General features: G+C 36.6%; 1 pseudogene; it reads right to left on the reverse strand.

Annotated features, from left to right (window-relative positions):
• Positions 1-459: 459 nt before the first annotated feature.
• On the reverse strand, positions 460-12,907 carry LOC135744132 (E3 ubiquitin/ISG15 ligase TRIM25-like; annotated as a pseudogene).
• Positions 12,908-14,437: the final 1,530 nt, after the last annotated feature.

Below are 14,437 nucleotides of genomic sequence, written 5' to 3' on the forward strand. Positions count from 1 at the left end.
CTCACAAAAATGTTTTGTTTCACTTTAAAAGACATTTATGACACTGAAGTCATATGGATTAAATTTATGGAGATCTAAAAATCAGACACAATTCAGTGCATCACAAAGCTAAGAAGTGTCAGAATATTAGTTAATATAACTCAGATTGTGTTCACTTGAAGAACTTTAAGTTTTTGTCTATTTGAAGTTAATATTATCAGATAATGTGTTATACAGTCGTGTATTATATGTTCTGAATGTAATGAATGAGAAAATAATGAGAAAACAATAATAATAAAATGTTTCTTACACTGTAGAAACTCCGTTCTGATCTTGGGTTCTTTGGTGGAAATAATTTTAAAAAATGAAACTAAAGAAAATAAAGTGATATCATCAGATTAAATCTCATATTTAAATGATGATGATTATATCTGATCTGTATTTCTTCTGTTAGATTTGATGTTACTGTAAGACTCATTTCTAAGAGTAAATTACAGTCTTAGTTCCAGATGTTTCTTTACCTTTCTCAGATATCTTTTCAATCTCTTCTTTACAGAAATCCTCCATCTTTTCTTTCAGTTTAGTGACAGATTTCATCACATCATCAAAAGAGAGAAGAGAAGAGACAGTGATGTTGTCTGAAGATCCAGGAGATGAAGAGAGAGACTGAAAACTCTATATGAAAACAACACAATGACAAAAACTTGAGTTTCTTCGCAACACAAACCTACATCCCAGCTAACAGAGAAAAATTCTAAGAACGTTCCTTGAAAGTTCCCAAAACGTTCCGCCAACATAAAAAGTGTTCAGTATTTTTAATGTTCCAAGAATGTTTCTTGATTGTCTGAAGAGGAGTTTACTTTTTTGCTTGTTGTGTAAATGAAACATTGCATGTTATTATTTTAAAACTGTTATAAAACATTATTTCTGAATGTTTTGTAAAAAATATTGCTGTAGAAAACACAATTCACTTATTAGTTCATCTGAGAAGGTGCAGAGACAGCCAGCTCGGAAGGGCTCAAGACTGGAAGTTGGTAGCAGATCTGAAGAAAAGGCTCTACTTCCCTTCTGAGATCACCACAACAAACCTCAGACCAGACATTGTGCTTTGGTCCTCCTCACTCCATATCATGCTCATCATAGAGCTTATGTTCCCTGTGAAGCTGCTGTAGAGGCATTTGAACGCAAGAGCATTAAGTACAACGAAATGGCAGCTGATGCTGAGCAACGTGGATGGAAAGCCAAGGTTTTCCCAGTGGAATTCAGTTGCAGAGGCTTCATGGGCAAGTCAACCATCAGGCTGCTTAAAGAATTGGGAGTGTGGGACCAAATCCTACGCCAAACCATTAAATCCCTATCAGGTGCAGCAGAAGAAGCAGGTTGTTGGCTATGGGTGAAAAGTGGAGACTCCATCTCAGCCCCTAATAACCCCTGTTGCACGTAAGGGGTAAAAGCTGAGGGGCACACTTGGGACACCAGGTTCTGCCGATGAGCCCTCTGGAGGTGTCATGAGCCTATCATTGAAACACCAAAAAAGGAGGGTGCCTACCTGATCACCCCAATGAAGCAAAGAAAAACATTCTCAGCCCACTCAGCCACAGTGAGGAAATCACTGATGAAGGTATTGTCACTGTTGCCTCACAGCAAGAAGGTCCCCAGTTTGAGCCCCGGCTAGGGCAGGTGGCCTTTCTGTGTGGAGTGTGCATGTTCTCCCTGTGTCAGCATGGGTTTAACTCCGGGTACTCTGGTTTCCTCCCACAGACCAAAAACATTCAAGTTGGGCAAATTGGAGATGCCAAATTGTCCCTCCCCTAACCTGTGTATGGATCAACTTGTCTGAATAAAACTTTGTGTATGGATTAACTTGGATTAACTTTTGTTTGCTAGTTTTTCCCTGGTTGCATTAACTTTGTGTGTATAAAACACATTTTTATGATAATGTAAAGTTAATAGTGCAATTCTGTGGTGGTTGGTACATATTGGTAAAGATCATCATCTAATTAATTGATTTACTCACATATCAAAAGTTTCTTTCATGTCAAAAATGAGATCCAGCACTCTCACAGCAGTTTGTCATTAAGGATTTTTAGAAACTATACAAAGTTAATGAAAGCAGGATAAACTAGCAAGCAAAAAGTCAAGGGTCAAGAGTCCAACTAAAACAAACACTGACCACCATAATGGTGACTTTAAAGGAAACAAAACATTAACATCTAAACCTAATAAGTAAATTGTGTTTTCTACAGCAATATTTTAATCAAACTTTCAGAAATAATGTTTTATAACAGTTTTAAAATAATAAAATGCAAAGTGTCTCTATCATTTACATCAGGGATTCTCAAAGTGTGGTACGCGCACCCCCAGGGGTACGCGAGCTGCCACCAGGGGGTGCGCGAGAGGAAAAATGTAATGGCGGTCTGTTTCTAAAGAAACTTTTCTTTCTAAACTTTTTTAAATAAAAAACTATAATTTATTAGTTTTTGATAGAAACGTAGAAGACAGCTGCTGTCTTTTTCTACGCACTGCTCTTCTGTTATGCACTGCAGCCGCTATATGCGTGCCAACTCGTTTCATTCATTCCATATATATTATAAATATGCTTAACTGACTGAAATCAGGGAAACTGTCATGTGGGACGTCTTATGATAAAGTTGTTAGTCACGAAGGAGGAGAGGGACCAAGTGAGAGAGACTTTTTTATGGCAAAAATAGAAATAATGAAATGTGACGAGACATGGGCACAGGATACGCGAGCAATGTGTTTTCATGCATGGTAAAGAGACGGCCAATGAATTATATAATAAAATACATAAATACTTACTGTAGAGAACTTATTAAAAGCTTTCATTTAATTTTGTTTGAAACTTGAGCTGTTATAATGAATCTGCAAACTATTATACACCTTTTGTGCGAAAACAGTAAAGGCTTTCGTTAATGTGTTTGATGGGTCTGCACGTGACGCACTGGTAAACATGAGGAAACCTCTCATATGTCATCTATTAGCTGACGGCAGTAAGTGTACCTTTTTTACCATAGTAAACTCGAATGTATGGAGCTAGAAGAGTCTCAATAAAGATAACAACATTTACAAATGCACTCAAGATTCACAAATGCACAGGACAAGATTCAGAAATGTATTTCTGATGCACACACAAATATATCTTGATTTACAAACTGTTTTTGGTCTGTGAACTTTACTGCATTTGTGTGTGAATTTTGAGACTCCCCTGACTTGGCTCGACACACAAATAACTTTTTTTAAACAGGGAATGATCTGCAACCAATTAGATATCTCACTTGTTTTGCGGGCGCGAGCTAACGTTAGCGCGGTGAAGTTCTGCCTGTCAGTTGGTTGGTTGAGAATAATTGCAGATTATTCACATTGATATTGTAATCACGATTATCTGTATTTGGTGTCCAAACATACGTCCGAAACGCACAAAAATAAGCACAAATGGATAGTTGTAATTGAGGCTTTTGGCGATTATAACAAGGAGATAACTAGCTAAACACTTTAAGTTCTACATACCGCTCCCCTGTGGTTGCCAGAAGCCATGTTGAGGTCTCAACCAACCAACTGACAGACAGAACTCCACCGCGCTAACGTTAGCTCGCGCCCGCACCACGTGCATATCACGCTGTGTAAACTTCTTCTTCTTCGGTTTTATTGGCGGTTGGCAAACCAGCTTAAAGGTCATGTGATTGGCTTATAAGTAAACAATCCCCCACGTGGGGTGCGTTCTTGTGATTGGCTAAAACAAGGGAGATATCTAATTGGTTGCAGATCATTCCCTGTTTAAAAAAAGGCATTTGTGTGTCGAGCCAAGTCAGGGGAGTCTCAAAATTTACACACAAATGCAGTAAAGTTCACAGACCAAAAACAGTTTGTAAATCAAGATATATTTGTGTGTGCATCAGAAATACATTTCTGAATCTTGTCCTGTGCATTTGTGAATCTTGAGTGCATTTGTAAATGTTGTTTGCATTTCTGAATTGGTTGTGTATTTATGAATTTTGTGTGCATTTCTGAATTTTGTGTGCATTTGTGAATCTTCTGTGCTTCTTAAAGAGCACCTATTATGGGATACACGTTTTTAAACATCCTTTTGTGTGTAAGTGTGCATTAGTACATGCTAACAATATTCAAAAAGTACATACCTCAAAGAAAACGATGACGCGAGTTATCGTCTCTAACGTTCGAGGACTACAAAAAATACTCGGATTGTAGGCAACAGTTTACTTCCTGGGATTAGTGATGTAGATAAGACCAACATTATCATAGTTCAGCCCTCTCTGCTTTGCTTGGGTACGCCCTCAAAGACGAGGGTGGGGTGGGGAGCGCCGAGTCAGAAGAGAGCTAAAATGGCGGAGGTTGGGAGTCCCTGCTTTGACTCTGTTTGCAAACTCTTGTTTCATTGTTTAAGCGATTAAATCTCTCGAGTAGACACTGTCTCTTTAGATGCGAGGGAAAATAGCACTTTATGGACTTCCACAGAGGACATCATGTTTAATACGGTTCCGGAAAAATCCAGTCAGAAGTTGTTCACGGAGTTTTCACAATAACTGCTTCTCATGAACCGAAGCTGGATTTGCGCGACGTCTCCTCTTGAAAGTTGGATTACTGTGCACTTCTGGATCACAGGCTGTAAGTATTCACATTTATTATTTGCCTTTTACTGTACGTTACGTAACCGGTAACCAGAGATTAACATAATGTGCGTGTAGAGCTAAGCTTGCAAGCTAATTGTCTTGTGTTGTAATATTGTATTTCATAAACAACGTACCATATTTACACACGTGTATGTTGAATTATGCAGACTATCGTTTTTTTTATCGATGTTGGTTTAGACATGTTTACAAACTTGCTAAGTTGCTAAGCTAAATACAAATACAAATGCCAGCTAACGTTAAACTGTTACCAGTAAAATTTGTTCTCATGATCAAACTCAAGAAACTCTAAGTACAGATGATTTGTTTAAAGTTATATGTATTTTACTGTTGTATTTACTTGAAGCTTTCTTAGATTTTGAAACGAAGTAAACACATAATGTGTGTTGCTAATGTTGGGCCATGTAATATGTAATACATTTACGTTTTAATGAATAGTCTAACGATTTATAATCGTTGTACTCTATTGTTATAATATGTCTTTTTGACTGAATACATGTTTGTTTTATTTGTCTATATCTTAGATTCGCAGCTGTACACATCCTTCTACAATGTATGCAAACATGCCATAGCTGCCAACTCTCACGCATTCGCCGTGAGACTCACGCAATTGACCCCATTCTCACGCTACATCCATTTTCTCACGCAGGCTCGTGCCCACCATTTAGATTCCCATTGAGTTTAATAAAAGACATTAAATCATTTTATAAAAATACCTAACTGTAAATACTGTAAAACGCCTATCTCTATCTGGCGTGCCTCAAACAGCATAAAGCGCTCGTCAAAGTCAAAATGATGTGAAGGCGAATCAAATCAAAGAAGGTGGAGTTATTGTCTACAAATGCCGAAGCGCCAGCTACAAACTACAGAGAGCGAGTGCGCGGCTGCGCGATGGTGAAAGAGCAACGCACGATGTAAGTAGCTAAAGCAGTGCTCACATTATTGACACTTTTATATTTTAGCGTACCTTCACTGTCTTATGTGCCACCACTTCTCATGGTGCTGGTACTTTGCTGCAAAGAGTCAAAGAGCATTTCACTTTATGTGGCGCTGCGCAGGAAGTTCGGCAGCGAGGACATCAGAGTACCGCGAGAGCAAGTCGAAATGTTACAAAAGGGTCCGCCTTTACCTTTGCTATCGCGTGACTCTGATGTCATACGCCGATCAGTCAGCTCCGCACCAGTCGAACACACAAAGCGTCAAGGTCTGGATGAAAAGCAGAGAATTGCCCGGATTCCACGCACGCAGATACCCTCAGAAAACAGCAATTTTAATCAACCATCACTCGCGTCACGTGTGTATGTTTGCAAGCAGTACAAGCCTGCGTGATGTTTGCGGTGACAGGTTTTAATAAAAGAGAAAAAGGTCAATTTATATTTGACATCTATAAACAATAATATATACGAAATATAATTATATGGTCTTGACGTACACATTATCTCTTGCTTTAGTTTAATATAAACTACTAATTTGGTTTATTTGATTGTGACAGTCCTCTATCACCAATCACAAATCATCACTTTACGCTTCTCTTTCTCACTGGATAAACTGAATCAAAGCTGCTGTCATCTGCAGTTATACATTTTACAGAGACCAGTATTCATTAGATTTTAAGAACTTTTTTGGCACTTTTATCAGAAGGAAAGCATAAGTGTATAAAACAATAGTAAAGACTCTAATCTCAGGCATTTAAACTCAGTAAAAGCTTTTATTTCAATTTAATTTCTAAAATATGATTCGATTTGTATTGAACCATTTTAACGCAGTCTTTTCCAACTATTTAACACAGAAATAGCTAAAATCCACACTATTATCAATTGGCAAATGGTTAGGACTTATATAAAAAATTATTACCACCCCCCCCCCCCCCCCAAAAAAAAAATCTCACTCCAAGCTGAACTCAGAAGTTGGCAGCTCTGCATGCAACATCATAACACACAGTACAAGGAGTCAGACTGGCATATGAGGAGCAAAGGTGTGTAAGACATATGATGTATTTAGCTAGTGAAACCACTACCAGTCTTAGATGTATAACTGATGATGACAAAGTTTTTTTTCTCTGCATAATAATAGGAACCCAGGCAGTAGCATCGTTTCACAATGTTTCCATCACCATCATCAGTGGATGCCTTTGCCGTCCGTACCCTGAGATTTCAGATTTGCAACAAAAAAAAATTGATTTTCTCATTTATTGGAATGCTGTGCAGGTATTTAAGTATTTTAGTAACTTTGTTAAATAAAGTAGTATTTACTTTTACAATAAATTAATTGCTTGTTTATATTTTGCAGGTATTTGTACCTTGCAGCCATCCATTACAATGTCACCAAGCCGTAACAAAAGCAGGAGAGGGAAAGTACAAGGCTATGTTCCCAAAACACACAAGTGACATACCGTAAGCAGTAATGTTTTATTTCAAATACATTCATAATTAAAAACTTAATGTATGAAGCAGGGAAATAAATGATCAAAACAAAAGATTTATTGACTGCAATATTTCTACAGTTATGTGGAGGATGTGATCAGGCTTGTGTTTGATGAGGTATTTGAAGACAAGCTGAAGGAAGCCCCGATTCCAATGGACCTGGCATCACAGTTTGAGAGACCTTCAAAAGAGGACGTGATTGCATGCCATCTTCAGTGCAGGGGTCGTCGAAAGCCAAAATTGTGACCGATCTGATCAGGAAGCTCCAAGCGTATCTGGAGAACAACACACGACAGGATGATAACCTTATAGTGTCGTCTTAAATAGCACCAGCTGACAAAGCTTTGATATGCCATTTATCTGAATAGATAGCTGTAAGAAATTAATTGAACAATTTTTGAAACAAGAGCACAATATGGTTACTAAAGTATGTTTATTTGTATATTGTTTAACATTTAAATATATATTTGTAATAAATAAAAAAAACTTTTGACTGACTATTATATTTTCTTTAAAGTTACATCTTTTGTTCTTTTGGGTACTTTGTTACTATAATGATACTTTAGTGTTATTGGTTTAAAAATCTAATAAAACTTACTCTAGTCCTGCACCTCAAAGGCTTATAGTCGGTACAATAAATGTTCTGTGTGTAGGGATTTAGACAATTTGTGCAAAACCTGGATGATGAATCACGCAGGTAAGAAGCCCTGAAACCTGTTGCATTCTCCTTAAAACCTAATAAGTAAAAACATAGCACTTATAAGTAAGCAGTCTTTCATAAAAAAGTTTACCATAGTGAAATAATGTAGAACATTCATTTCAATTAATACTTTCTTTGTGCTACATTTGGTGTTTCCATATAGACCAATTTCGTGTTTGCAAACAGAGATGACGTTTTTTGTGGGCGGAGCCAAACTGGTTGCAGAAAGTGACTGCTCCGCAGTAGGGTTGTGAAGTGTTTTAGCATTAAACCGTGGTTTTTATGGATCCGGTGTTCTGTCGAAGTCTGATTCCTTTATGTTTCCCTTTAGTGCAATGTTTCTTATAGCGTTTTAATCACATTACGTTTATTTTTTTAGATAGATAAAAAGTTTAAATGGCTTGGCTACTGATATGCATGTATGTAATGTATATGTATTGTTCTTTTTTGCTAAATAAAATATTTTTACAGTCTGAATCGCTAAAGTACATGTAAAAGCAATACTATCATGTATTATATATAATAGCGTTTATTAAATATTTCATAATTTTCCTGTTTTTTATTATTTCTTCCTTAATAAATTATAATTGTAACATGATAAAAGCGCTATAAGAAACACATGGAGGGAACAGACTTCGACAGAACACCGGACATCTTCTCTACTTATTTTCTATTCTAATTATTAAAAGATTTCCAGATGATTTCCTTGCTCCATTCTGTCCGTTTAAGGGCTTATTGTAATCATAAACACCTACGTTTATCTTCAAATGATGTCTTTGACGATGGTATTCTATAAAAATGAAAGCCATCTTTTTTGGCATTCTTATTCTGACACTTAACAGCACAACCGGACATTTTCCAGTGAGTTATCTTGCTCTTTTCACTCGTGTCTAATTCATTTCCACTGTTTTTCTGCAACCGCATTGCGCGCGCAGCTTGCAGTGACGTAACTGTGACGTCTACTCTAAATTGGTCTATAGTTTGCACAGTGATATAGTATGTAAACAGTCTTTTATAATAAAGTTTACTATAGTAAAATAATGTTAACAAATGAAATAGTTTTATAATCATTTCAACAAATACTTTCTATGTGCTACATTTGGTGTTTCCATATAGTTTGCACAGTAATATAGTATGTAAGCAGGCTTTTATAATTAAGTTTACTATAGTAAAATAATGTTAATAAGTGAAATAGTTTTATAATCATTTCAAAAAATACTTTCTATGTGCTACATTTGGTGTTTCCATATAGTTTGCAAAGTAATGTAGTACGTTATAATTACCTTTTGGATGTCTTTGCAACACATTTTCGTCTTCGTTTAGCATTCTGGCAGAGCTAAGGACACCTAAAAAAGTTAAATCCAATCGCGTTCATTGACGGAGATCGTTTATATCGTAACGGCCTTCTGAACTCTCTGGATCGAGCTCGAAGTGGAAAGGCAGTACAGACACCTTCGTTTATAGAGAAATATAGCGCTTCTTTACGTTGCCTGTGACTCTCAGTCAGAACCGGAAAACCCACGCGTAGTCAGGGGCGTAACCTTTCAAACACACGCTGAACCCAGTTGACCAATAACAGTTGAGTAGTCATCTGACCAATCCGAATACACTAGACATTTTGGGAGGCGGAGACAGGAACTAAATCCGAGCGTTTTCCAGACATGCAGAAATCGGTGAGGTATGTAAGCAATTTATAAGACTCACAGTGCATTAGTTCAAGTTTTAATAACATGTATGTACTATGGGATATTACAATAACGTGCTAACGTGCTAATTTATTAGCATAATTGGTGCTCTTTAAATTTTGTGTGTGCATTTGTGAATTTTGTGTGCATTTGTGTATCCTGCGTGTGTATTTATGAATCCTGTGTGTGCATATGTGAATGTAGTGTGTGCATTTATCTTTATTGAGACTCTTCTAGCTCCATACGAATGGCGTCTAAATATCACAGTGGTTAAACGCATACACGGGGGCGCGCATCATCTACGCTGAGCGTAGTTTCAGATGGTGCAATATGCGTAAATATTTTTCACAATGTTGGACGTAGCTAAGCCCGACGTAGGACTATTACACCCAACTTCTTAACGTCCGGCTAGTGCAACCGGCCCTTGGTTATTTGCGCATGATTAAACATGAGTATTTATGGTGAGAAAATAAAGCTTTTTTGGATTTTTTTTTAAATGGGGATTGGGGGTGCGCCAACCCGGTTGGGACATAGAAGGGGGTGCGCAGGAAAAAAAGTTTGGGAACCCCTGATTTACATAACAAGCAAATAGTAAAAATATTGAAAACATTTGTTTTAAACATTGTGTGAACATTTAAACATGACATTGTCATAACGTTTAAAAATGGTAGAATGTAACATTTCTCTAACGTTCAGACAACCCAGAAACATTCTTAAAACGTTAAAAAATTTACATTTTTTATGTTGGCAGAAAGTTTTTGAGAACGTTGGAAACTTTCAAGGAACTTTCAAGGAACTTTTCTGTTAGCTGGGAATACACAACAATCAGATTTGTGTTCATTTCTTTTATTTTAGTGAGTCCTTTAGACATTATCCTTTCTCTATTGGCATGAATAAGACTCAATAATATCTGCCTGAAGTCAAGATGTATTTCTTGTAATGTATGTTGTAGTGTACAGTGTTGAGTTACCTGAAGGAAACTGATGTGATCTTTTGTTTGTGAAAGTTTCTCCATCTCATCATTTCTCCTCCTCAGATCATCAATCTCCTTCTTCAGTTTCTTCAAGAGATCTTCAGCTCGACTCACTGCAGTCTTTTCCTGATCTCTGATCAGTTGTATCACCTCAGATTGTCTTCTCTCAATGGATCGGATCAGTTGAGTAAAGATCCTCTCAGTGTCGTCCACTGCTGTCTGTGCAGAGATCTGTTAACAAACATTAAAATCAGACTGAAACTCAATCTCAAACACTTCTTCCAGTATTTATGTTTCTCTATTCATCAAAACTCACCGTGTGAATCTTCACAGCCTCTCTTAGATCCTGAAGCTTCTTCTCTTTCTCCTGGATTCTCTGATGGAGTTTTCTCTGCTTGTCCTCCAGTAATCTCTGTTAAACAGATAAATAACAGATAACTGAACTAGTCAGGTAGGGTTTGAGCGAGTAATCTTTAATACTACATTTAATTTACAGTCAAGCGGTCATTTCATGTACTCTTGCACGGACCTATGTGGCCATAGTGGCTCTAAGCAGCCACTTAGTTCGCATAATTAGGCTGAAAAAAGCATTAAAGTGTGAGTGAATGACCCATGCTCAAGGGGTGCCACTAAAGCCCTATTCGGATGGTATTCATTTTACGGGAGTAGATGGAGTAATGTAATTTTACCACAGGACATCTGTAATATTGATGGTCAATTCGCACGGGATTAGAAATCTCAGTAAAGCAAAAGTGGAAGGGTAGAAATATCAAGTCATTACTGTTACAGATCTTGACAAGTATAAATTTGCATAAGCGAGTATAATAGTTTTTTTTGTTCTGTTTTTTGTTAAGAGGACTGAGGGTGGATGGAGGATCTGAACACGCAGCTTTGGATGAAGCTCTATGAAGACTCTAAACGGATATACCGGATTAGTAGAAGGGTCCACGCACTTAATATGTAATAGTAGTAATGTAATAGAAATTATAAATGAATCTACCAAATAGTTACCAATAAAATAAAGTTACGGCTTGTTTCTGCATTTCTGGCAACCCCCCCCCCATTCACTTCATGCTAGTTGTCCGCCAACGTAGGAACCATATGGGTTTGACTGACTTAGCCCACATGAACCTTATGTAAAAACTGATGGAAATCAGGAAACCATGGAAATATGGTACAGCTATTTATAATAAACAGCGTTTTGACTAAATGTGTTTAAAATGTGTTTAATGTTAGGTGTGTGCAACTGGTGTGTGTAGATTATATTTTAATTTGTTATGAGCTTAATCATGATTTCTGTTTAAAGCAACACTATGTAGTTTTTTACCTTTAAATAATGTCTCTAAAATTATTTCAGTGATAGAACAACTTTTAACTGGACAATTTGTACTGTTGCTGCAACCTGAGCAGCCTCCTAGCTGCTACAAGCACACTCTGAAAGTGGCGGTGGAGAGTAGAGCACACAGCCCCGCCCCTCCCCCTGCCTGCAGAAGAGTGTCTGATACCAGGCACTGTTGTGCTTTTCAACCACATGGGGGAGCTGTAAGTCATTTTTACATGGAAACTACATAGTGTTGCTTTAAAGTTACTGAAGGCTTTTTTTAGTTGCACAACTAAATAATGATAGATTACTTAGCAGAATAGGCTAAATCAACCATACATGACTTTACTTGAACATGTTTTACTTTATTTTACCCTCTTAGATGATAGAATTAGATATGAATAACGTTATATGACGTTAAAGAACTGGTGAATCGTTTAATGAACCGGTTCTTTCAAACGAACTGTCCAAAAGAGCCAGTTCACCAAAAGGATTCAGACTTCCCAACACTGAAGCTACGCATGGGTGTGGTTGGGTTTAAAAGTGATGAAGTTATAAAGAGATGAATAAAGTTTTATACCCGCATTTGTTCATACCTGTTTCTCAGTTCTCTCTGCTGCAGCTGATACAATGTCGTGGTTTTTATGTTCATCCATCAAACAAAGCAAACAAATACATCTCTGATCAGTGCGACAGTAAACCTCGATGAGTTTGTCATGTTGAGAGCAGATCATCTCCTGAAGTCTTCCTGTGGCATCAGTTAATTTGTTCCGCTTACTCGGGTGAAAAGCTTCATGTTGTTCTAAATGAGTTTGACAGTAAGATTCAAGACACATCAGACAGGACTTGATAGCTTTGCGTTTTCTTCCAGTGCAAATGTCACACCCCACATCTTTTGATCCACTACAAACCTCTGTGGTCTTTAGATTCTCCAAAGTCTCAGCAAACACCACATTTTTATTTAAATCAGGTCTTGTATTGAAGGTCTGCACTGAGGGCAGCTGTAGTTTCTCTTCTGATCATCTTGATTCCAGCAGTTTGTAATACAGCTCATACAGTAACTGTGTCCACAGGGAATGGTCACTGGATCCTTCAGTAAATCCAGACAGATTGAACAGATGAACTGATCCTGAACCACTGAAATACTCGCTTCTGCCATATTAACAGACTGCGCAAATACCGGTCCGTTCAGAGACATTTCGGTGTCCCATCCACTTTCGGTGTTTCCTGGCTGGTTCTGTGTTATTTGAGAATCGTGTGAAAAATTATTTATTTGTCGTTCACTAAATGTCCACTAGGTGTCAGACTTGCACTGAAACTCTGAGTTCACGCTTAAAATTATACTGCACATCTATTTGCCAGTCTTGAAAGAGATTGGGTTAAATAGAGATTATTGAAAGGGGTGTTGAGAGATTTTTTTTTAAACTTTGTTTTTAAAAATATAGAGCTAGATTTTATACTAATAACTCACTTACCATCATGCTAAACCAAAGTTTATAATTGAATCAGACTCAAAGGGTGAAGATTTCTTTATTGAGTCACATACAAGGGAAAACAATAAATAAAATTTAACTTTAAGCATTTGTTTGTTTACAATTCATTTTTAGTGCTTTCACTTAATGCAATTATCTTCAATTCAGACAGATTTGTTACTGAAATAATATTTTGTGAATTTTTAATAACAGATAACATGCAGAAGATTGGTTGTCAGATGTCTTCACAGATTTACAGGAGGATTGGTGCTGATCTTCTTCCTTTCATTCTCTTTCCCTTGAAGATGAATTAATAGATGAAAGCGGGGACATATTTATATAAAAACTCCAAAATTTACACTGACATGAATATTCCTAAACATGCTGTTTGTGTTTTTGCCATCTTAATAGATCATCAGGTGTGTTAATGGTAATTTAACAAAAGCATGTTGGGGAAGATCACGCGCATGTTAACATCTAGGGTAAAAAATAAAACTTTAAACATCTCTATAAAACACATCTGATATGATTACCAATAACTTAAAGTTTACAAAACAGGTTTAAGTTTGTTTCTATGTGCCGTAGATAAAAGGTTACATCATTCTGAAGATAATGACAAGTGGAGTGTCAGGCATCATGGATTTGTGATCCTGAACAGCTCATTAATCTGAAAGTAATTGTGAAAGATATTATCAACTTTTTTCTTATTCTAATCTTGTTTTATGTTGTACATATTTCCCTTGATATGGTTTTGATGTAGAAATGAGAAAAAATATATATCTAAAGGAGTTTTAGGAAACTTAAAATGTACTGTTCTTTTTCCCCTTCCTTAATGGCATTAAGCCCAAAACTAAAACTAATTTCCAAAAGAAAGCACCATGTTAGGACACTTTATTTAGTATATTTCATTTGAAATATTTAACCCAAAAATGGGAGCTATTCTCAGGCTAAAATGTGTAACTCCGTTACCATACTGGTAACAGAGTTACAGGCAAGTCACAAAATGTGTACAAGTGCACATCTCGTTTACTAATTCATAATAAAATGCACTAATAAAAATAATAGAAAATAATTTGTGTTTTTTCTGTCAATATTATTATTAGTAATAATAATAATTATAATAATATTTCCTGACAAAAACATTTCAAAACACACTATTACCAATGAATAGATGATACTTGTATTATTTCATATATTTTTATGACAATTTATAGAAT

Source organism: Paramisgurnus dabryanus, chromosome 6 (genome assembly GCF_030506205.2).
Source record: "Paramisgurnus dabryanus chromosome 6, PD_genome_1.1, whole genome shotgun sequence".
In the NCBI taxonomy this organism is placed as follows: domain Eukaryota; kingdom Metazoa; phylum Chordata; class Actinopteri; order Cypriniformes; family Cobitidae; genus Paramisgurnus; species Paramisgurnus dabryanus.